The 23450-nt window shown below is 40.8% G+C and overlaps 1 protein-coding gene across 2 annotated transcripts in view; it reads left to right on the top strand.

The window, feature by feature from the left end:
• Window positions 1–4635: 4635 nt before the first annotated feature.
• Window positions 4636–23450, top strand: part of LOC137873988 (metabotropic glutamate receptor 4-like) — a 153029-nt gene continuing 134214 nt past the window's right edge. For both annotated transcript variants that reach the window (XM_068712535.1, XM_068712536.1), the window contains exon 1: window positions 4636–5062. The gene's annotated coding sequence lies outside the window, so the exon portion shown is untranslated. The remainder of the gene's footprint in view (window positions 5063–23450) is intronic.

Here is a 23450-nt window from a genome sequence, read left to right as displayed (position 1 = left end):
CCCCATAAAACTATCATTTTTGGAAGTTTTTCTAGCAACGTGGCTAAAATTATATAAGTTTTAATGGCGCAACCATAGTAACAATAATAAGTCACTAGTTTGAAACTAGCTGGAAGTCACTAAGAACATAGGAGAGACTTTACACACAAACTTAGTAATGGATTTACAAAAGTGTGATAAACTTATAGTTCTTGGCTTATCCTTTGATTGGAGCAGACAGACAGAGCAGTCATAACCAGAGCCCCACTGTGACAAAGGGTTAATGAGCTGGGAAACTCTAGTGTTCTATCTCTTAATATGGCAATCCCTGTGAAGAAGCACTGTGACACTCAACCAAAGGCTGTGCAGCGGCTGAGGTTTGTTTAATCGAAGGCTGCAAAGATATTGGCAACATTAACCTTTCGAGCACCTTTTTTTCTCCAGGTAAATATGCACATTAATGACTAAATAAGCAGGAGATTGTGTTTTTTGGCCCAGGGCCAGAATAGATTGTGCTTGGCTTCACACGTATAAGAGAGGCAATTTACCGTGTTGTGATTTTCTGGCCTTAAAGGGATATTGTCCTCTCTCTGTGTACTGTAAGCTTTTCTAAAAAGTGTCTGCAAGCTGATATTATTTCAGATCAACAGTTTCTTTTATTATATATAGAATAATAGTCCATTTTTATTGAATGCTGGATGAAAAGAACATTAAACTCTGACTAACATCCATCTTTCTTGTGATGTGGAAAAATATATTTAGACGTGTAATTATTACACCCAAATTGTTGTTATTGTACTTTAACTAATCGGATCAATTCATCATCAATCAGTTTATGTCTCACCACTTTTGTTTTATTTGATAAAAAGCTTGGCTTAAAGTGCATCAGCCTGATATGAAAAATAGATTTTATGTTTTAATGCAAAACACTTTGTATAGCTTATACCTTTTTCAGGTGGGTTGCAATTCTAACATACTAAACCTTTTAAGGTATTTTGGGATGATGTTAAATGTCATAACCACCAGGGGCTGCTGTCATGCCAGTTACGACCGGGCCAAACTCATATTTCTAGTGACATTCAACAACAACTTATAACGGCCTATAAGCAAAGAAATCATGCATAGTCTCTACACAAAGAATATGAATCAATGAAATACAAACCATAGGCTGTATAAAGGTTGATATAGATTACATCACAAATAAAAAGATGGTGTGCTTCATGGATGACACCGGTATCAGGCTCGTCACTTCACGAACGGCTGTCACATTAAAGCCGGCAACTGTCCCTTGAAGAATTAAGGTTTTGCTTCATTTATTTCAGGGTCATTTCAAAATGGCAAAATATCCCGCACCAAAAAGTGAGAAAAAGTGGGATGAGTATGCTTCCACTGTGCAGACACCCACAGGAAGTTGATATTTTTAGATTAAAGGTACATATAACATCCATACTTCACTTTTTTTGTCTTTTTTGTGATTTTGGCCTACAGGCATACTTTCACTTCTGAATGCCCACTACTACACAATACTTTCATTCTCAGTTATTTACAAATATTTAATGGATTGATATCTGTCATAGATAACAAACCTTTTGAATTTTAGAATTGGTACAGCAGCAATTTAAATGTTACTGCAGATTGTTTGTTTTTTGTGCAAACAAACAACATTAATGGATCATCAAAGTTTTTATTTTCAGTTGATCAACTCATCAACCAGTCAACTAATTGTTGTGGGTGTAATAGCTCATTAGGCCTTTGAAATAAGCCTGTAAAGAAACATCACAACAAAGAGGTCCAATCTCTATACATTCTTGTTTCTAAAAGCACATTTGCATGGCTTTTATGAATGGGATAGAAATGTATCTACATTTTCCATTCTGAACCTCACTTGGTCCAATGATCCTCAACATTTTCTATTGTTAACAAGGAGACCTTCTAACTCAGAGGACAAGACCGTAACGTGATATAGTCCGTCTCTGTGTTTGGGAGTATGCTGCTGATGAAATGTACACCTTTTCCCCGTGAACACACTGTACCGTAGATAGAATTTCCACTGTGACCGGTCTCTTATATAAAAAGCTTTTTGAGTTCAAAGGTTGCACCTGTGACTACTGTCAGCCAGCCAGCATCTCAAACAAATATATCACTCACGCATGAAGCATATGACCAATCTGTCCGGCCTGGCTGGCCTGTTTCATCTTTGTAAAATATTGTTTAACAGACGGTGACAAACTGACTCATTTCTACGTCTTCCAAGTTGTGGGTGTGTTAGACAGTCAGAAGCTCGGTTTTACACAATCAAATGTCAGCAGATAGTCTGTAGAACCCCCGGAGTTCAATACTAGATGACACAGACGTTGATTAAAGGATGCGAGATACAAACCCAGCTATTATTATTTATTTCATATTGACAGACTTTCATGTCTTCTCTTCCGTCTTCTTTCTCTTAAAGCAGCCTCTCCTCGGCCATTTTAACTCAAAATGTATTTCGTGAAGCAAGTTATTGAAAGCTAAATTCTCTTTTACTGTAATGTCTTTCTTTGGGAGTGGACAAAGCAACCAAACACAGGTCAGAGCTGTGACAAGCAAAGGGTCCCTCTAAATCATACAAATGCTGCAAGAGTTCTGGCCTTTATTGAATACCATCAATAAACTGAAAATCTTGTGACCTCAGAACTTACATTTTGGATAAATCCCCTAATGTATCCATGAAATGAGAACATCTGGGGGCAGGCGATTATGCCTCAGTGGCTAGTCCTTTGCGCTGGGATTTTCACTAGTGACTGGAATTAACATGGCTTAAATTCTCTCCGCCCCATAGCTAATTGAAACAAGTAATCTCCAGAGTTCGCCTTGCGCAGAGGGACTGGCAGGACATGTTATCCTCAGAGCAGACACATTCAGCAAGACCCTCTCCCAGTGCAAAGCGGGAATGGGTTTCCTGGTAGAAATACATTTTGTAGTCAATCTCCACGGCCAAATAATTCACTTATTATGCTAACTCTGCTAAACACATATAGAACAGTGATTTGAGGAGCTGACAGACGGATGGAGTCGTTGATTTGTGGAGTAATAGAGACATGTAAAACCCTTTGTTCAATAATGTGCACAAGTTAGCTCTGTGTTTTTTTTGTTTTTGTTTTTGCATGACGTATACGGCCCCCTGACAGCTCACTGTCAGTCAGTCTAGCTTTGTAGCTGGAATTTGCTCCAATGGAGGTGGGGATGAATATTCAGAGGCTCAGCTGCCTCCAAGCTCCACAGAGACATCACACACACACCCCTGAGGAACCCCCCCCCCCCCCCCCCCCACACACACACACACACTCACACACACACACACACACACACACACACACACACACACACACACACACACACACACACACACACACACACACAACCACCTCCCCGTTTCCCTTGATGTGGTGGAGTCAGTCCAACACTCCACAGGTGTGACCCACTCAGACCTGTGAAAGCCTCCGTGCACACACCGCTCGGCCCTGTGATCAGGAAGAGCAGCTGCGCATATACAGGAAGCAAAGAAAGAATTATCACCACGAGCCTTCTATTGGACACCATGGAAAATTAATCAATCCACTCCCTCTCCGGTCTGCAGGTGCCATAGTTAATCTGATAGATGAGGAGGTTCTTTGTCTGTGTGCACACATATAGACTTTTGGAGGTTAATAGCCAAACGATTGATCCATCAATCGCTCTAAAGACTCAAACAATATAGCGTTCGATGTTCGGTTTAAAACTCATGTCTGCCTTTATTTTGCTGGATAATGTTGGGCGTATATAGACATGCCCTTGGACATGATTTCATATATTCTCCTGCTGCAGAATGTGGCTGCTGACGGTGAGACACACACACACACACACACACACACACACACACACACACACACACACACACACACACACACACACACAAACCCAGAGGATTGAGTTTTCCCATACAGTGATTGGACTTGATATCTTCGTAAATGTCTACGCACAGCATCCCAGGCGCTTTGCGACTCAACATACTGCATAAACTGCGCAACAGCACCTGTAACGTTTGAGTCGACCCAGAAGCGTCACATTTGAAACAATCACACCCCCTTTTCTGTTGTCAGCGTGAGAATTGAGCTGATTGCAGATATTTCATATATTTATATATATTGCAGATAATTTGATCGTCCCAGAATACCATTATATCAGACATGAGGATAATAATGTGTTGAAATAGAATTGTTGCATCTTGTCCAAATGATCTGGCAGACATAACGTGTGTGTGCCAGTAGTCATTGATGGTGTGAAAACAGAGTTTAATTAGACTTAACTGTCAGTGCAGAGAGCCTGTGTGCTTGATGTTTACACCTCACATGTAGAATTGAATGTATAAAACCCGACACTGAAGTCTGTGCTGAAAGGCAAGACTCCCGGCGGCAAAATCAACGTAATGATTTAACAAATGGAAGCAAAACGCTTCATATCACACTTTAACTATGCAGCCACTGTCAAACGCTGGCCGGATTACATGTTGTAATCTAGCATTCACACATTTACACCCCCCCCCCTTTTTTTTTTCATTGATGGTGCATTTCTTCTCCGATAAAGGCGGTGTGCTGCGATGCTTGTAACATCAATCACATCCAGTGCACGAGGCGCATATCGTCTCCCGCCTATCAGCTTGAAAATGTCCTCGCCTTGGGTGTGGGATATGTGTTTCTTCGCTCCATTATCCCGTAAGAATCTGACGCCGTCTTCGCGGGAGCTGTGTTAGTGAGTGGCCGCACTGGACGTGCTGTTTATTTCCCATTCGCACAGAGCCTAAAGTTGGGACTGGAGACTTTCAGCGCCACTTTTCCGCGGACGGCGCTCGCAATGATTTTGGGGGATCGACGCAGCGTCACAATGCGTGTGGATTCCTTTTGGATACTATTCAGAAACAATGTTTAGATGTTGATTAAAAAAGAAAGAAGTCTGAATCGCTCTGGAAACCTTCGCTTCACACACTGATAGACCCAACAAGACACGCTTTTTGCTTTGGATATGGGTCATTTCTTATGAAAGGAATCTTCGTGGGCATGAGAGAGGGGTAAGTACAGCCGAGCTGAAAAATGGGTCATCTACGGCAAACAACTGTGTAAAAAAAAAGAACGTCGTGACTTAAATTGACTCAAGTCTAAATGCGGAGCACTGAAAAGATACTGACAATTACGATCCATGATACAAATCTGGGGATGCACGCAAAGAAACATGTTTTAATGCAACTTGCATGTTTCAATGCTGTTTATTACTTAAATGAATTAGTGGTTCATAATGTTGTCACAGTTTTGAAAAGTAAGATCTGTGGATTGCCTATAACCAGGAGTGCAACGCCCAGGACTGTATAGGTGCATTGATTGTTTTTACGCGTTAAGGTGCAGCGTTCTGTGTGGAGCTCCTGTGTTCTGCTGCGCTGCAGAGGCGCCCGAAGTCTCACAAAATATAATAAAAGACTGACTCAACATCCGAACTGCCGACAGGGGTTTAAACGTGATTATAGTTACAGCTTTGAAAGCACAGATCAGACCAATCCGTGGACAAATATTTTCTTCAATACAAGCCAATACAGTTTGACTCTGAATGATGTGTGTGTGTGTGTGTGTGTGTGTGTGGGGGGGGGGGGGGGGGGGGGGGGGGGGGGGGTAAACGGTGTGTGAACCATCGATGTCAGTCACTGTGCTGTGCAGATGTGCAGCCTCCTGGCAGCGGAGGCAAGATTGGAGACTGCTGATGTGAGACTGCTGCTGTGTACCCCAGAGCGAACTTTAATAGGTTACTTAGGCATGCATGGTTGTTACTTCGAGGCCAATATTTTGTTGACAGGGATGTATATTATGCTGTATTTGCATGTACACAGTTTTGTCTGCTGGCACAAACCAAGGCTGGAGGTTTAGTGGTCAAGGACCAGAAGACAAGCAAAGATACTTGACACACAAAGAAACCATGCGTATTAATACTGCTTCCATTCGCTGCTCCCTCAGGCCTTTTTGTGGGGCCAGAGATTAGCTTTGTGCTATCGTACCCTCATTGCTCCAATTCATGGTGGGGTGGGGGCTGCTATGATTGCAGTCCAAATATGCCATTGTCTGCATTCCCTCTGAACTTACAGCCAAGAAGGGAAATGTTCCTCATATCAGTAAGTAATTATCTAAAGAGTCTGACTCAGCAAAAGGGAGATTTTAATTCAATCTCGTCCAGCGTCTGAGCCCCCACAAGATAGATTTTATGTCTCACGTCGGGTTATTCTTGTTGGCATGTTCTTCACAACTGCAGTGACTGATAGCCTACCTGGATCTCGCTACAAAGCGTGCTTAAGAAATCTCCCCCAGAGAGAGATTGGGAGGAATACTGTGTGTAGAGATTGTGGCCAGCAGGAAGGTGCAGGGCTTATTCAAACAGCCTTAGATTTACTTTTCCATGCTTTGCCTGGCTTATCTTGTCCTCTGAGTTAGTTTAGCAAGTGCAGACTCAGCGTAAGACCCCTGCTTTGCCTGCTGCTAAGTTCTCTTTAATGTGTCATGGGCCAGAGTGTAAGCAGCTATGCAGAGATACTAGCATTGCCTCATTCTCTGCTTAATAATACACGAGGACACACCAGTATACTGTAGATAAGCTTTCGCAGAGAATACAAATGTGCATTTACATTTCATTCTGTTGGCAGAGGGGTCAAATCCTGAACACATTCGATTGATGGAAACCACGATGATCAAAGTGATTGAAATCATTCCAAGTGTTGGGGGGGCAGTTTGTTCTCCAGCCAGCAGAGAGACTCACCAGTATCCACATAGTTTACTGTAACTGCATGGATCCAAGAGCAAGGCTGCAATAAACAAACGTGTGCACTGTTTCCCAAAACAGACCCATGGTTAAATTCCCAATAGGCCTCTGTTGTTCCCTTTTACAAAGGCTTGTGCTGGAAATTGGAAAATGTGTGTGCAGTGTATATAGAGCCCAGGTTCTAGCTTCATTCTCCTCCCGGCAGACACCATCTGCTCACTGGGGAGGTTTTCCAAACACTTCCATAGTAAAGACAGAGGAAATGAGAAACATGGCTACACTACAAACACAGCAGGCTCAGTTTTTAATTTAAAATGAAAAAAAAAACAGGTCGCTAGATCTGAAAAAAGTCTAACTGTTCCTAAATAAACAAATGACAAAATAGAAATCCCTGCACTGATTCATGCCCTCATGATGCATTAGCGTATGTATGTGTACACACACCCGCATGCACAGACGTATTTCCTCTCTATGCATCTAGAAGCACGCATGAATTTCATTCGGTCATTGTTTCAGGTTTTCAGGAAAACATCCTACAATTAGTGAACTAAATTGTATCCCTCTGAGGACAGTTTCTTTATATTGTATATTTTAATAGTGTATAAAATTGCAATGGATACATGATTTGTATGAATAACATCAGTAGGAGTTCATGAAGACCATTTATTCTGAATTATAATGTGCTGTTGACACTTGGAGAGAGGGTGTCCTATCTTTAACTGATGGATGGAAATTAAGTGTTTGCCCTTGTAACAGGTATTCACATTCAAACAGACGCTATTATCTTGTGTGGTTGTTCAATTTTGTGCATTAGGTTGTAAATTTAGTGTAAAGCAACAGCTAGAAATTAGACCTTCAAATGGCATTTTAACGTCAGTAATACATCTTGTGAAGAAAATCGCTACCGAATATTGACTTCCATCAACTAGTATGAATTTCGCACATAACATGTATTCGTTGCTTATTATATTCCTGACATGTCATTAATTCTGAAATAGTGTGAAAAAAAAAGATTGGATCTCGAATTATTAACAATGGAGAGAAACAACAACGGAAAGCTCCAGAAGAGCGATGCTGTGCATTTCCTGAGTCATCGTACACTTCCTAGGGCAGCGTTGTGTGAAATGGAGTGTGAAATGAGTGCACTTAACATCCCTGCAGTGGATTAGACACATTATCTTACACCAGGGTTCGAGAGCATCTTGCCTCTCGCCTGCGAATCTGTCATCAAGTTACATTCACCTTTCCTCAAGTCCATTTCATGTTCCCCACATGCCTCAGTCTCTTTGATCAATCAGTCCACGCCTGGAGCTCCAGACATGAGTGAGATAATCTCCAAGAGTTTACTTTAACTTGCTTTGAGCACCGCGCAGGGTTTGTTTCATTAGTGTCTGGTTAATCGTCAATCACAAAAAAGTACACAAGCTGATTTTTGAACTGTCTAAACTGTCTTCTGCTTCTTATTTTGCCCTTTATTACAAAGTATATACTTATATTTAGAGATTGTAGAATGCCTGTCATATTGATAGAAGGGACATGTGCTTCGTTGTGCTTTTATCTACATAACAAATAAACATCCCTATTGAAGTAGAAATTCAGCTCGACACCTATAAAAGCAGTGATTGCTTATGTACTGTGCATTTTTGTGGCCATTTACCTGATTGTAATGTATTTCTCTTATTCATTTGGGTAACTGACCAAATATAGAAGACATGGTGGAACAGAAATATGGTTTCCTCCCAAAGTCCAAAGACATCTAGTTGATTCTAGGTGTGACTGTGAGCAGGAATGTGTCTCTATGGCTACGTTCCCACCGCAAGACTTAATGCTCAATGCGACTTTATTGCGCAGATCTTGTTTGGCTCTTAACTTATTTTTAAATAATTAGTTTTTTAAATGTGGCCTAAATCAGATTCAGTATGAACTGGTCACAATGCTGTGCTGAACCTGCATGTGAAAACACGCGGCACACTGTTGTGTGGAAGTACAATGGAGGCCTTCAACTCAGCGTTTACGGCTGCATTTATGAGTTGATGTGCAGGGGAAGCCAGAAAATTTGTGAGCAGATGATAACGAGGAGGAGGAGGAGGAGGAGGAGGATGAGGAGGAGAAAGAGGGAGGAAGCCAGGAGTGGTGGGATGTGCTGTTTTTAAACAAATTGTAAAGAATGTCGATCTAGAGTGATGTAAAAGTTGCATTGGTTCCGATACTGTTCAGTTTTGCAAAAAAATCAGAAGAGTATCTGATATCGGACCACATATTAAAGTGGCCAGAATCAGATCTGAAAATATAAGAATCCATGTGATTTGTGCTGTGGGAAAAAAAACAGATCTAAGTCACATATGTGCAACAACAACAAAAAATCTGAACGCGTTCCCTGTGATTGGCTGGCAACCAGTCCAGAGTGTATCCTGCCTCTCGCTCAATGTCAGCTGAGACAGGTGACCCTGTAAAGGATAAGCGGTTACATATAATGGATGGAAGAATGGATCTACATTGGAAAATTTCAGGAAATCTTTACCTTTTAAAAAATTATAGCAATTTCCAAAGACTTTTTTTGGTGTCTAAATGAAGCAGCACAATGATCATACTTGTTGATGCCATTCTCTAGTTCAAAGATGAATACATAATGTATTAGAATAAGAAAAAGACCAATGAGAATACATTGAGGAAAAAACTAAAATAGTAGAAAAGATACAAAATACATGAAGAGCAACTCTTGCTATAGTCCACAAATGTTCAACATTTGCACAGGGAGCAGTGGGCCTATATCACAGACCGGATAGAGGCATCTCTCTTTCGCTTTTACTCTCTCCACACCATAAGTGGACTAAAAAGACTAAAATACAGTGGGGAAAAATACTGCGAGAGTAAAAGGAACTGCCAACATCACAGCTACAGCCACATGTCCACACAAGCCAGATATGTAGTTGTACTCATGTGTCCACAGGTCCATATTTGCTGGAAATTACTTTGACATAGTAACTCTTCTTGGTTGTCAAGAGGCATTCTGGGAAACCAAGACTGTGAACCACAAACTGTAGTGTAGAAGTAGATGAGACTGATGGATTGAAAATGGGCACACAAAAAGAAAATATCACCATTTCATCATAAAGTTAAACCTTGAATTAATTAAACATCACTCTGATGATCTCGCACAAGAGAAACTTGCAACAGCTTTTCTGGCCACTTGGGGGCAGTAAAAACATGGTGCGAAATATCTTCGACATATCATCACCTTTTAAGTTGATATGTTAACAAGCATCTACCTTTTTACAGATTCAGCAGAAAACCGGATGAATGTAAGTCCAATCTTCACTCTCCTTCTAACTCTATTTTTGGTCTCCACCAACTACTGGGGGGAAATATCTTGCTCTTTGGCTACTAAATGCTCCACTATGTTCATCAGCTCGTCACTAACTGTGAATGGCTGCTGTTTGGTGCTGGGCAAGATGCATACATTTAATATTTAGAGCATTTTCTGTGGAAGCAGCTGCCAGCTGTGACCGTTAAACAACGATATGAGAAGGTGAACCAAAAATGTAAAGCGATGGTTGTAAAACCAAAACAATGAGCTGAAAGGTTAGATCAGTTGTTAATGTAAACATATTTATTATAGCTGCTTTAAATATAACATAATCACTGAAATACACAATAGATAATGGTACATATTGACAATATGACTAATCATGATTTGGAATATGCGCCGCCAAGAGATTTCACCTTTTTTTGTGTGGACATTTTCTTTTTATTTATAAGTCAGACAAAGTGGAGATGGAGATACAATTTCATTAAACCAACGAGGCAGGAATCAAATGAACATGTTAATAAGTCAAATCCACATATGAGATCTTCCCCCCCTTACTCCCTTCCTCCCATAGCTCTCAGTTCCCCTCAAGCTCCCTCCATGCCACTTTCCTTCCAAATCACCTCCCCTCCTTCCTTATCTCCCACTATTCCCTCCTTTTGGATTAATAAACTGCATTTGCACAGACATGGGCAGGTTTAAGACATGTGCAGCACCTGAATGCATTATATTCTTAACAATGAACTACGGTGGCCATAAATAAGAGCTGTCTTTCCTTCTTGTCCAACCAAAGAATGACAATTACAATCAGAGATGAATACTGTGACAGCCCAGATGTTACCAGTAACTGTTGCCTCCTATTTTCCCACACTATCACCTGCAATTTCTTCTCCTGCTATTCATGTACGGTTGTGTAATGTTTGCTGATTTCAGTGCTTCTCCTGCATTGCACCTGCATAATGAAATAATAGAAACACTCACATACTGGCTTTTCAGAAACCATAATTAGACATATTTTATCTCTCCTCTTCTCAACCTTACAACCCAGCACAACTAAGGTGCTTTTAGTGACACAACACTTCAGATAGATAGATAGATACTTTTTGAGCTGCCCTTTTAGTTGAGCTCAAGCGTGGCCTGAGTAAAATTGAACAACATAGCAACGCTCCTGCTTGGATTTTCTTTCCATCTCTGAATGTGGGTGTAACCAGACAGAGGCCACAGTCCACTGAGATCACGCTGCACTGCACTCTGTTTAACCCATTTGTGCTCACTTTCCCTTGAAACCTCTTCTCAGATTAGCATCTTTGGAGGTAGTTTAGTATGCAGTTTTTATCAGTTCTTTAAAAAAGAAGTGTATCAAGAATTTATCTTTATTATCAAGTCTTTAAGTAGCAGGTTTTTCAGCTATCTTGCATCCCAGTACCCATACAAAAACCTTTTGAGACAAAATAATAGTGAGAAGTGTTTTGCTCTCCACCAACTCCTGCGAGTTATTGCTAGCTCTTTTAGACACTAAATGCTCCACTATGTAAAAAACAAAGTCCCATCTTCCCCAAGTCCCAAGTAGCCATGGAAACATACTGTATTACTTAGTTTTATCAATGGCTGTGTTCATTTTCAATGCATTTTTTTAAAGAAGGGAGAGCTAAAGGATTTGGCTTCAGGGTGGGCAAAGTCCAAAATAACAAACAAACAAACAAAATACAGTATAACCTAATGATATCAAAGAAACTAAAGTACAATGACTTTCCTCCCTAACTGCAAACTGTAGAAACACATCACAGTGGCAAAGCTCTGACAGACAAGTGTGGCTTGTTTGGAGAGCGCCCCACGCTTCCTATGTAGTCAAGTAATATCAGGAATGAGCCAATCGCAGACACACCCGTCACATTATCGAATGCCGTCATTCAAACTGATGGAGAGAGCACAGTAATAGCACAGTAAACTAAAGATGCCAACCTTGACATATGAAACACAATACCGGGGTTTAAATGTAATGTTGAGGTAAAGTGTAGACACAGCAAAGGACAATGGGTTTACGGTCTTTATGTACTCTTTGGTGATGGACAGGGAAAGATTGTTGTTCTGGTTAAATGTTAATAAACACATGTCTCCACAGACAAGTTCCAGAGTCTGTACAAAGGAGCACTGAAGCTGTTCTGGCTGCTTGTGATAGCCCAACACCTTTATGTTGTTTTTCCTTTAATTTGTCACCCAAATGTTTTTCAAACTGTTCCACCAGATGAGCATTTTGTTTCAAATCCATATGGTGAATGCTTTTTCTTATACTCTAAAATGCTGCCTTTGTTCTAGTTATTGCAGTCTTGGGCACAATGGGATCCATTCTAGTGAGAATTATGCCCCCAAAGATTGGTGTCGAAGGGGCCTGGTGCACACACAGGTGTCAGGATGCCTATCGTCCAGTATAATATCTTCCCGAATGTGTTTCTGTATAATTCTGGCACAATTCCAATTCACACACATTCCACTTTTTTTTTTAAAGCTCTACTTGAAACTATTCAACCCACTTAAGGTAGCATGCCGGTTGAGTAGATTTCAGGTCATGTAACTACAGCATTTTATAATGAATCCTTGCAGATGCACCACTTTTAACCACTCGGTTGCTTCACTCTCAAATGGGACAACATGGGGGAAAAAATCTACAGTTTTAATGGCAGTCGATGCAGGTTTCAAATTGGTTTTTACAATGACCCCCTCTTTTGCTGAGAAGATTTCTATACAGCCACCACTTTTCAGTACAGGTGTTGATAAAGGGGCTGTAATTATTGGCTCAGACATCAGCAATACAAATGGATGCCTGGGCCTGCGGACAGCTCCGGTTCTCACACTCACACTCTGCCGGCTGGGAGGAAGGTGTTTGATTCAAAAAATGGCTCTGCTCGGAAATAGATTGCTGGGCTTGCTGTGATGAGATTAGTGGGATGCAGGTTCTGGAGAATCGACAGGACATGAAGAAAGCTTTATAGCTGCTATATGTCTGGTGTGCCCTAGAATTAGCGTCTTTGGGCACCAAGGCGAAGTCTGAATCCTCTTGATGTCCTGTGGTGATTCATTTAACTTTGCAACGGCTGATTAAACTGTCTCTGCCTTCTTTTAACAAAGCATGACAAGCTGACAGTTTAACAGTGAAACCTGTTTTATTTTGAATCTGCGGTGCAATGTATGCAGCCACCAGTGGCATTGCCTTATTAAAGTGAAACTTGCACTCACAAAGGCAGACGGGCCTAACTCAATTTATGTGATAATCTACATCAATAACTACCCCGAATTTAGGTTTCAAATTGGACCTGCAAATGACTGTGTAAGTGTATAAATGTGTTTGGAAGATAGAACTGAAGACGGAAGTAAGGAAGGTGGAGCGAAGGCAAGGAACAAGCAGAGAGGGATTTGTGCTAAATTGAGGTGTGCGATTTATTCCTGTAGTATTTTTCATATCGCAGAAAATATAAAAGTAGCTTGAGCAGACTTATCAGCATTCACACATGTGACTATTTACTGAATCTCTGTGCTATTTATTTAATCCTCCACATTAACAGGGCCCGCTTAAAATAAAAATAAGAAAAACCTATATCTCCTCTGACCAACTGCTGTGCATGCGCACATAAAAGGCAGAATTTGATTTAACTTCTGCGAATATGTGTCTCAACCACATCCACCTACACTTTGCACACAGAGCACAAAAGCATACGTGGTGTTGAAAGGCACATACACACACACAGGAAATTATTCGCGCTCAGGAATATTGGCACTTTTTACAACGTGCTACACACATGATGCATTACACATATCTAGAAACATGCAAATACACACACAGCTAGGGGGGCGGATGCAAAGGGAGCGAGTCCATGAGAGCTCTTCTGAGATCCCTCTAGCCCACCGTGGGTGTTTTGTCTTTCCCGCGAGGGATGCTCGTTGTTTTGCGGAGGCAGGTTCAGCTCTCGGATTAATGAAAAGCTCCATCTTAGTCATGAAAAGAGCATTTTCACAATCTATTTAACATCATGCATACCAAAGGCTCACATTAGGCACTGTTGACTTATGCTCGCCTACAGCAGTGTTTTCTGATGCATTCATTGCCACTGCTGTGATCTTCTGTGGGTAGGCTCCCCCCCTCCAGCCATGCCCATTGAGTCTCTTGCATTTCTCATGTTCACTGTCAGAAAACTCATTCTTCAGCGCGAGATGAAATATGGCACACAACTGGAAGTCTGAGGGAGTTATTGAAGAAATGAGAGTAATAAAGCTTCCCAGGACTTGCGTGTTTTTTTGTTTTGGATAATGTCTTTTCTTTTCCCCGTCTGGCGATGGATGATTGTCCACAGAAACAGAGGATTTGATGGCACCGAGCACGGTATATTAGCCAATTTAGTCAAACCTTTATAGGTCAAACACAGCACTCTGAGTGCTTTGGCTGAGGAGTGCCAGGTCGCAGACTTGTAATGCAGGATGTCTCTATCTCAGTGGCCAGGCTGACCCAACAAAGACTAAAGTGGTGTAATAGGCTGCAGTGGAAAACCTTGCAGAAGTGCATTCCATGAGTAGATGTTATTTCAGCGGTCGCTTCTGTTGAATTATTTAACGCAAATGGTTGTAATTACACAGTGACTACAGTGAGGACGTTCAGGTTGGGAGGAGTGTCCAGATCATTGCGGGGATCACAGGACTACGTGATAAACTCAAAGGCATTCCAGGAACCGCCGGATGCTCCTCCCCACCGCCCTCCTTTCCCTTTAGCTCTCTCAGCGATTTCTCTCCCGTGAGTGACTGGCGTCAGGCCGGCCCTCTCAGAGCTTTTAAAAGGCTGTTAAAGGTCCTTGTGAGACACGGCCCCTATCCCTCCGCCGCCACCCACGCCGTCCACCCAGCCCGCCCACAAAGCCCTCTCAGCAATCACAGCTTCTCGGGATGTCAGCTAGCATTACTGTAACCCCCCTTACGCCTGCGATCAGGGCTCAGCCATGCAAGTGGAACTGGGGCAAAGCGAAGGCACTCGCTCGTGGCAGCCAAGGGGGAGACCGGTCATCTCCGCCACACTGACCTCTGAGGGCCTTTCGAGGATTGGGACGTGACGGCGTGGGCGATGAATGATGGTGAAAGTAATGCTGTGATTCATTTTGTTGGTGTAAACACAGAACGACTAGCACTAGCTGAGGACTCAAATAAGACACAAACGTCATCGAATTTTGCGTTTTTTAAGGGGAAGACAACTGGAGGGCCCATTATGTGGCCCCAGCTCTCCTGTCCTGTCCAGGTTGGTTCGTCTGTCAAGGTAAAGTGGCAGGACTGCAAATTCTGCCTGACAGCCGAAGCTCCCCTCAGGGAAACTAAGTGGCGTCAACCTGTCGTAGTCGCACACTTTTGCTGACAAGGTGATGATGAACACCTTTCATTAAAAGGCAGAAGTTGGGTTTTTCCTCTGAGAGAGCATGTTCCGGTCTTAATGTCAAAGGGAGAGGACCGGGGCTGGACCAGAAAAGCCTTGGGGCTCAACCTCTGTAGGACTGCGAAGACCTCCAGTATGTCACCACGATGTGCACACTCAGAAAGTCATAGGAACTACAATCAGAGCCACAGGAAGAGGTGCACTCCTGGTTGGATTGGAGCCCTCTCGTTGAAAAATGTTTAAATCTTCCCGCAAGCTGTCAACTTTGCGGATGCTGCAGTAAACATATGATATGTGGATTCACACTGCTTAAAGCTACACTAAAGTGATGGGGGCTCCAATGGCAGTGACAGATAAATATTTGGACAATTTAAAGTTCTCTACCCAGAAATCAGGGCTTGGGAAGTTATCACACGGCAGACAGCAATAGCTGGCTAGTTTGTGATTACTTTAAAGGGACAGGAGAGCTCATGGCTGGCAGAAGAAACATTGCTGAGGCCAATTGTCTCCAGTCAGAGCACTGATCAGGAAGCACCTTTGACTCAAATTGTGATTCGTCACTCCTGTGGGCACCCAACACCAGAATGTAATTTGGGTAAGCAAGGTTAATCAATGTGGTCTGCATTGGATGGCGCGTTGGCATGCAGCCTGATTTTAACTGATAACAACAAATGTGTTTTTAAATGAAAATCTTGCCTGCAGTAGCTTCAATAGGCAATACACTGTAGAGCCCCTACTAGATTTTGAATAAATACTGCAAACTGTCGCTGAAATATTGACTGTTTTCTGGAATCACACTGTCACACAGCTGAGAATTGTTGACAGATGTTCGGTATTGGTAAGGGAGTTAAAGAGTCAAACTGTGTGGCATTATAGCAAATCCCCTCAACGTCTCATCACAGGCGAAAGAATTATGAACCACCTGCTTTCCAAAACACACAACACTAACAATGATAATTATGATAATAATTAACTGATACTTCTACTAATAGTAATACCACCATACAAACAAATACTGTGTGCGATATGATCGAAAAGATTGAAACCTACATTTTCATTGATTATTCAGTTAAACAAAAAGGGAATATGTGTAGTGGTGGTTTCCATTAGGGCCCACTGGCAGAATGTAAATTATGATATTAGCAGCAATAAAATAGCTCGGATCTCTCAGTAAACACTAGTGACTGAAGTACCCTGGCTGCCAGCGTATGGCTTCAAACGAGACACGGCTCCCACACCTACAATCTATCCACAAATCATTACTGGCCTAATGAGCAACATCAAACCCCGACATTACGACAATATACTGCCATCTCCATGACAACTGGGTTCGTAGAAAAAGAGCAATATGTCCCTGGGACTTCCTTTTCCTTCGCATGCTGCAGGTTTTATACCCTGAAACTTTATATCGTCAATCTTTTGCACGTCAGACGTCGGAATTTGTTCTGTTTCAGCTGTGCCACCACTGGCTCATGTAAGTGCAGGATGATGCTTCTGCACGTTATCCCTTTTTAACATTAGAGGATTGCATCTGCACTCGCAGTGACCACACAGTGTTCAATTACATTGATTTTTTTTTTCCTCTTCCTTTGTTATCCGGCTGAGTATTTTGTGAGCTCAGAAGGTGCACTGCGTGAGAGAAGGCAAGCGGAAGAAAATAACTGGGTTACCTGATATAATTTATTATCAGATCATTTCAAAACATAAAAAAAGAGGATGAGAATAAGTTAAAAAGTCCACATTTACATATCACTGTTGATAGTGGACATTCCAAATGTTAATGTTTTATCCCAAGTGGAAGTGGAGGTTCTTTTTTGTTGTTGTTTAGAAAATTCCACCCTTTCCAAATAAAAAAACAAACACATAGTACAATGTACTACTAACAATACATCTATGTTTCCCTTTTCATGGCACTCTGGTAGTCCTGGTGGATCCTCTGTGTTGCCAAAAACAAGGTTTCCCTTTTTGTGATGAAAATTGTCTGTAAATTCTCAGTTGAATTTCTAAATTATCATGTTCCTTTATTGTGTTCATTTTAACATCATGCACCCAATCGAGACTGGGACAGTGATTGCACAGACCAAAAAAAAACACAAAAAGGTAAGATTTGGCGAATATATTGTTCGGTTTTCACGTCTCTTTGACAACATTTATCGTTCACTGCAGTTATTCCATTTGCTTGTTATGATGTTATAGCAGTTTCAGGGCCACATATCGTGTTTACATGCATATGGAAAAAGGCAATTGTAATATGATTAAGGCAGTAATGTGAGTGAGGTGGGGCTTGTGTACATTGTGCTGTTTGCATGATGATGCTCTTAGCAAGAGAAAGCATAGCTGCACTAACATGTGGAGTGTTCAGCTTTTACTGGCATTCACAGAGACCATTAAAGACATATTATTGTCTTAATGGGATCAGTTTGGGCCAGAGTACTGTTCTTTTATGACATGCAAACAGGATTAATGATATACAGTGTGTGGAAATATATGAGCAGCTGTTATTTTACTTGGACTATTACAAAGATTTATTTTTGTATTAACTTATATAAATGTCAGGTTCATTAACTGTGTGGCTGAATCATCTTAATTCATCTTGATTATAGGATACATTGCAATACCATACAGATAATAATGGTCCCCAGCAGATCAATCTTGCCGACTTTGGTGATCTTTGGTTAATCTCTCCACCAACAGGCCAAATTTTTCATTTATCAATTAAAATATATCAACATATACGAGAATCCGAATGATTTGGGTCAGCGCCACCACAAAGTTTTGCGATTTTGAGTGAAATCTAACAACATTATTAACAAATATTGAATGGATTCCCATTACCAAATTGGCATTTTGATATTCATGTTCCCACCAGGATGAATAGTTATTTATTTTGTCCAATGGTTTATAACCTATTATATACTTGCAAAACAAAATACATCCCCATCAACCTCAGCTGTTCTTTGCCTTTAGTGCTAATTATCAGCATGCTAAGATGAGTACCATGGTAAACATGATACCTGCTAAACAGCATGTTAACATTGCCATTCACCTCTATCTGCCTCATAGAGCCACTAGCATTCTGCACACTCTTAGTCTTGTTTTATACATGACATCTTTTATTTATTATAATGGTGCAGGCTTCACAGTCCCACATTATTTTGTAAAGCTGTGGCTCTAGTGAAGCAGAACTTTCTATTACGAGGGTACAGTAAGAACCGCAGGACTTTAAGTGTGAAGAGCTGGGTCAAAGTTCCTTCATAACGAGTTTCCCTTACAGTATAAGTCAAAATGACACCTGGTTTAATAAATTCAGGGCCAGTCATTCAAATTAAAACTGTAAAAACCATTGGTTTCAGATATTCGTTATTACAAGAATTATATTCTGGACACAAGGATACAAGCCCTAAGTGTGACCAAAATGTCACTAAAGTGTTTAAAAATGTACATAAATGATATGCAATCCCTTTCACTTTGTGCTGAAAGACCATGTCTAGTTTTTACAGAGCACATTACACCTGTTCATGAATTCATGCATATCTCATCAGCCGCACTTTGTCGCATAAGAAGCAAGGATTCAAGGATTCAAGGATAATTTATTGTGATTATGCAACACAGGGTTGCACAACGAAATGCAGTTGAAGCCCATTTGCTGCACATGAAAAAACATGACAAAATCATAAACGGTAGATCTGCATCGGTAGGAATGCAAACAGCAACACCAAAACAATTCTCTGAGCATAATATGGGCGCATCTTAACATAAAAAACACCATCATCAACATTCATGCTCACAAGTGTTACTGTTTTGCATGCGGCTGCAGGGCTCGAGTTGATGTGCTTGTCTAGTTAAACGCTTACCCTCATCTCAGCAAATTGGATGGCGGTTTAATAAGTGGCGCTAACTTTTTAAAACCGAATTGATTTCCCCGTCACAGTCATTTCCTTGTTTAGTTATTACTTTAGATACTGACAATATACATAGGAGATATAGTGCCATCTTCCAAATGGATTTCCGAGCAAATCGTTGTTAGACATAATGGGCTGTAGATGAGGGGAAAAAAAGTAATCAGAATTTGGTTTTAGGGTTGTGTCAGTTAATTAACACCTGATTAAGCGGTCAGTGGAGATGGCCGCATGCTGCTGTGAGAGGAGGCTGTGAGCACAATCAAAAGAGTGCCCATTAACCGTTAGAAATGTTTCAGAGGGTCACTCACTCTCTCTGCACAGCTTAAAAACAGAACAATGTCACAAAAATACACAATTCTTAGACGAAACATGAATAAACGGAGCATTAATGTTGGCACATTTATCCATACACAACACAAAGTAAGTCTTAATCAGAAACACTGCCATGTTGTTGTTGTTTTGTTTTTTTGAATGTTTTTTGTATAGGAAATGACTTGTTATAGTCGCCTCTGGTAGAAAAAAAGAAATCTCATCAGCAGTCAAGCTTGGTACTCTGTAAAATTGTCAGTGACATCCTTTTCTCCTGCCCCTGAAGACTTGTTACAGTGTTCAGGGCAACTTGTGAAGTCATGGTGGTGGAGACTGATTTTTTGAATTGTGACATGAATGCAGACAGAGAGGCAGTATTATTTTCTGGAAGAGACATCTTTCTCCTCGAACAATGTCCCTTTCTTTTTCATTCAAATAATCTCATTTGAGATTGCATTGTTGTGCTGTCTTCCAAAGTGTCACATCGCAATTACATTCTTGAAGAGACCTGCGATAGGCTGCAGAGTTCAGTGTGCATTATTCTCATTTGTAGGGCTGCAGTGAATTTCTGATAATGGATTTTTCTTCGTCCTTGTATTGAAGATGCAATGAAATTGTTTAGTTTGGCCTTCTGTTTGTCAGGATAGCCTGCTTCAACAGTCACAACGGTCGGCCTTTAACTCCATCTCCGTTACTCTTTACTTCATGTAAATCATCAGGGTTGAGTTCTTACAACTGGTTACATTTGGATAACAGTCCATTTTAAGGCCTCTATGCGTTGTGTGTGTCCTGAGAGAAATGCTGTGAAAGTTATTAATCCAAAGGGTGGTCATAGATCACACTGTGAGACACGTGTTATTGGCTCATTTGGAGCTTGGGCGACCAAAGATAAGTGTCAGAAATGTATTGATCAAAGTGTCACAACATGACTGCTGCTTCGACCACTATCTACAAACCAATCAATGGGAATCTGACATGAATACAGCCATAGACACATGCATGTAGGTACCACATTGACATTTATTTATCTATTGTAAATGCAATTTCTTACTTGATAAAATAAAAAAAATCAGCATGCATTCCTTGCACAAGGTTCAAAATGAATATTGTTTCAGTCTGACAAACTGCAACCAAGATTTTATTAGACACACCTTGAACATTCTGACATGCAAAATAACCTCTGCTCTTATCGCACAGTACAGGGTCTTTAGCAAACATTTGTTAATCCCCTAATCAAGCAAAACCATCCTCTTATCCAAATACCTGTCCCCACAGAGCCAATAACAGTTGCAGGCTTACCTTAATGGTCTGCACAAAAGGTCTGTGTGCATTTGTTTTTATACAGCGCAACTTGCAGGATTTTCTGCTGCAACTCTCCCAATCCATTTCTACTGAGCTTGAATTGGGTGTGTTGCTGGGTGACTTTTTATTGTCAGGTACTGTTAAAGACTCAGACTCGGTTGCCAGCTACTATTTTGCTGCATTTGTGTTGACTAAAGCTGGTGAACAGAAGGCTTCCCAGCCTACTCACTGACCATGCATTGCACGGTGAGTGCCCGTGCCCACCTGCAGCTTTCGAAGGAGACCCTTCGCTGCCAACATCTGCTGCAAGTCTCAAAGGATCTGTGGGCCGTCGACCGCTAATCTGCACTTCTAAGTGTGATTGTCTTTGGTTTCTCACAAGAGTTTGAAGGATAATGAGAGCTTTGTTTTAAAAAAGAAAAGCAGAAAATTTAACAAAACCAAAAATTCATCCTAAACGTGTTTGAAACGTATAGGTTAAGGAACAGGTGTTTACATTCATGAGCTGGCAGTATAATTAAATCAAGTGTGCATAAAAAAAGATATTTTATGATAAAGTGAAGTCTCTTCCTAGATCCAGCATCTGCTGCGACAAGAAAAATACTCCATCCTACACACAAAAACATAAACATTTTCAAACATGTAGTCAGCACAGGTTATAAAGGTTCATCTGGTTTTAAAAACACAGTGCTGCATTGGGCTGAAGCGCTGGTCAAAAGATGGTCTGGTGCCTCTTTGCATCAATGGGATAGTGGTGACGTCACCATTTATTTTCTGTCCTTATTAGATCATCATGGTTTCTTGGATGTTTGTCAGAACTTCTCTGGTGGTTTTACAAAACATCATCTCTTCAATGAAATCACCACTTTCAGAACAGTCTTTTTTTTTTTTTTTTTTTTTAGTGCTAAAGGCACAAAAGCACCAGTAAACAAAGTCAAAATCCAGAACATGATCAAAAAATGTCATCGTAACGTTATTTTTTTACTTTTATTGAAAAAAAGCCCATTATAATCTTACAGAGTCCTGGGTAACATCTACACATTTATTTTTGTATCCAACCAACAGGTGTTACAGTAGCTATGTGTTAAAGAAAAAGCAACAAATCACCACACTGGAGAAGCTGCAATCCAAGATTTTCCTTCAAATTTGACTGAAAGATGAAGCAATTAATAATCACATATTATTGTCAGTTGACAGACTAATTGATTAATCAACTAATCGTTTCAGCTCTAGACATGAGGTACAGAAACATTTGCATTCCTTTGAAGTAGTGTACCTACATGCACGTTCAACACATACAAATCCTGACTGTGTTTAAAACTGACCCTCCGAAGAGACTATTTTAAGAAGGTGGCTAATGTATTAAATAATTAATCACATAACATTTATGTCTTGAATTTGTGTTTCTGGTGAAACAGCGTCCTCTAGAAGAAACGTGCAGTTACTGCCACTCAATGCCTGTTTATATGCAGATATAATCACGCACGCAGGCACGCCCATGGACGCCAGGTGAAGTTAGCATGAACATATAAAGTACAAAACTAAGAAGACGTTGCTAATTAACTTATCTGTTATCGGTCAGGACTCTTAGAAGACCCGAAACGGAAAATGTCGGTGAGTGAAATGCACTCCTTATCTGTTGTTTTTTTGGGGTTTTACTGATCAGCTGGCAAAACATCCCGCTGTGGCTCCGTCTATGACTTGGGCGGTTGGTAATGCTGTGGAGGCTATATTGCTTAATTGTGCGGTGCCTCTGTTTTGGCTGGATTTGTGTCACAGTACAGTCAGTGGGTTGTAGTTGTTAGTATTTAATGTGTACATACAGAGACCTGAGGAGCGTTTCCATAGGGCTCCTTGTGCTGGATGAAGCCGCCTGTTTACTGTTTTCAGGTTACACAGGTGGTCTGGTTGTTGCATCTTAAATGTTTTCATCCTGTGTGGTAGTAGCTTTGGTTTACTTTATAAGGAATACGGTATAAATTGTATGTTATGTACGTCAAGGTAAATAAATGGAGAGATAGTGTGTAGGTCATATATTATATGTATGTATAGCAATGCATATGCATTTGTGTATGTATATATGTATGTATGTATGTATATATATAATGTGTGTAATGTAGCTTTTAAATGTGATCTGTGAATGACTATGTGGTTTGATGTTTTAACTCCACTACTAATCTGTACTCTGATTAAAAAGCTACAGGTATATAGTATTTGTTGAAGGTATCAGGTGTGTTATGTGTGTGTGTGTGTGTGTGTGTGTGTGTGTGTGTGTGTGATATATGTAGCTAATTTATTTCATGGCTTGAACATAAATCTAAATGCAATTTGAATATCATTCTGAATTGCATAAGTAGCTGAATGCCATGTGGTTTTGTCCTTCAAGCACAGTTCAGTCTCGTTCAAGTATTTCTTCCAGTCAGTTCTCAGTAAA

Source organism: Cebidichthys violaceus, unplaced genomic scaffold, assembly GCF_023349555.1.
Source record: "Cebidichthys violaceus isolate CVI_PGR_0920_01 unplaced genomic scaffold, fCebVio1.0.p SCAF_17, whole genome shotgun sequence".
Classification (NCBI taxonomy): domain Eukaryota; kingdom Metazoa; phylum Chordata; class Actinopteri; order Perciformes; family Stichaeidae; genus Cebidichthys; species Cebidichthys violaceus.
This window is presented reverse-complemented; position numbering and strand designations above follow the sequence as displayed.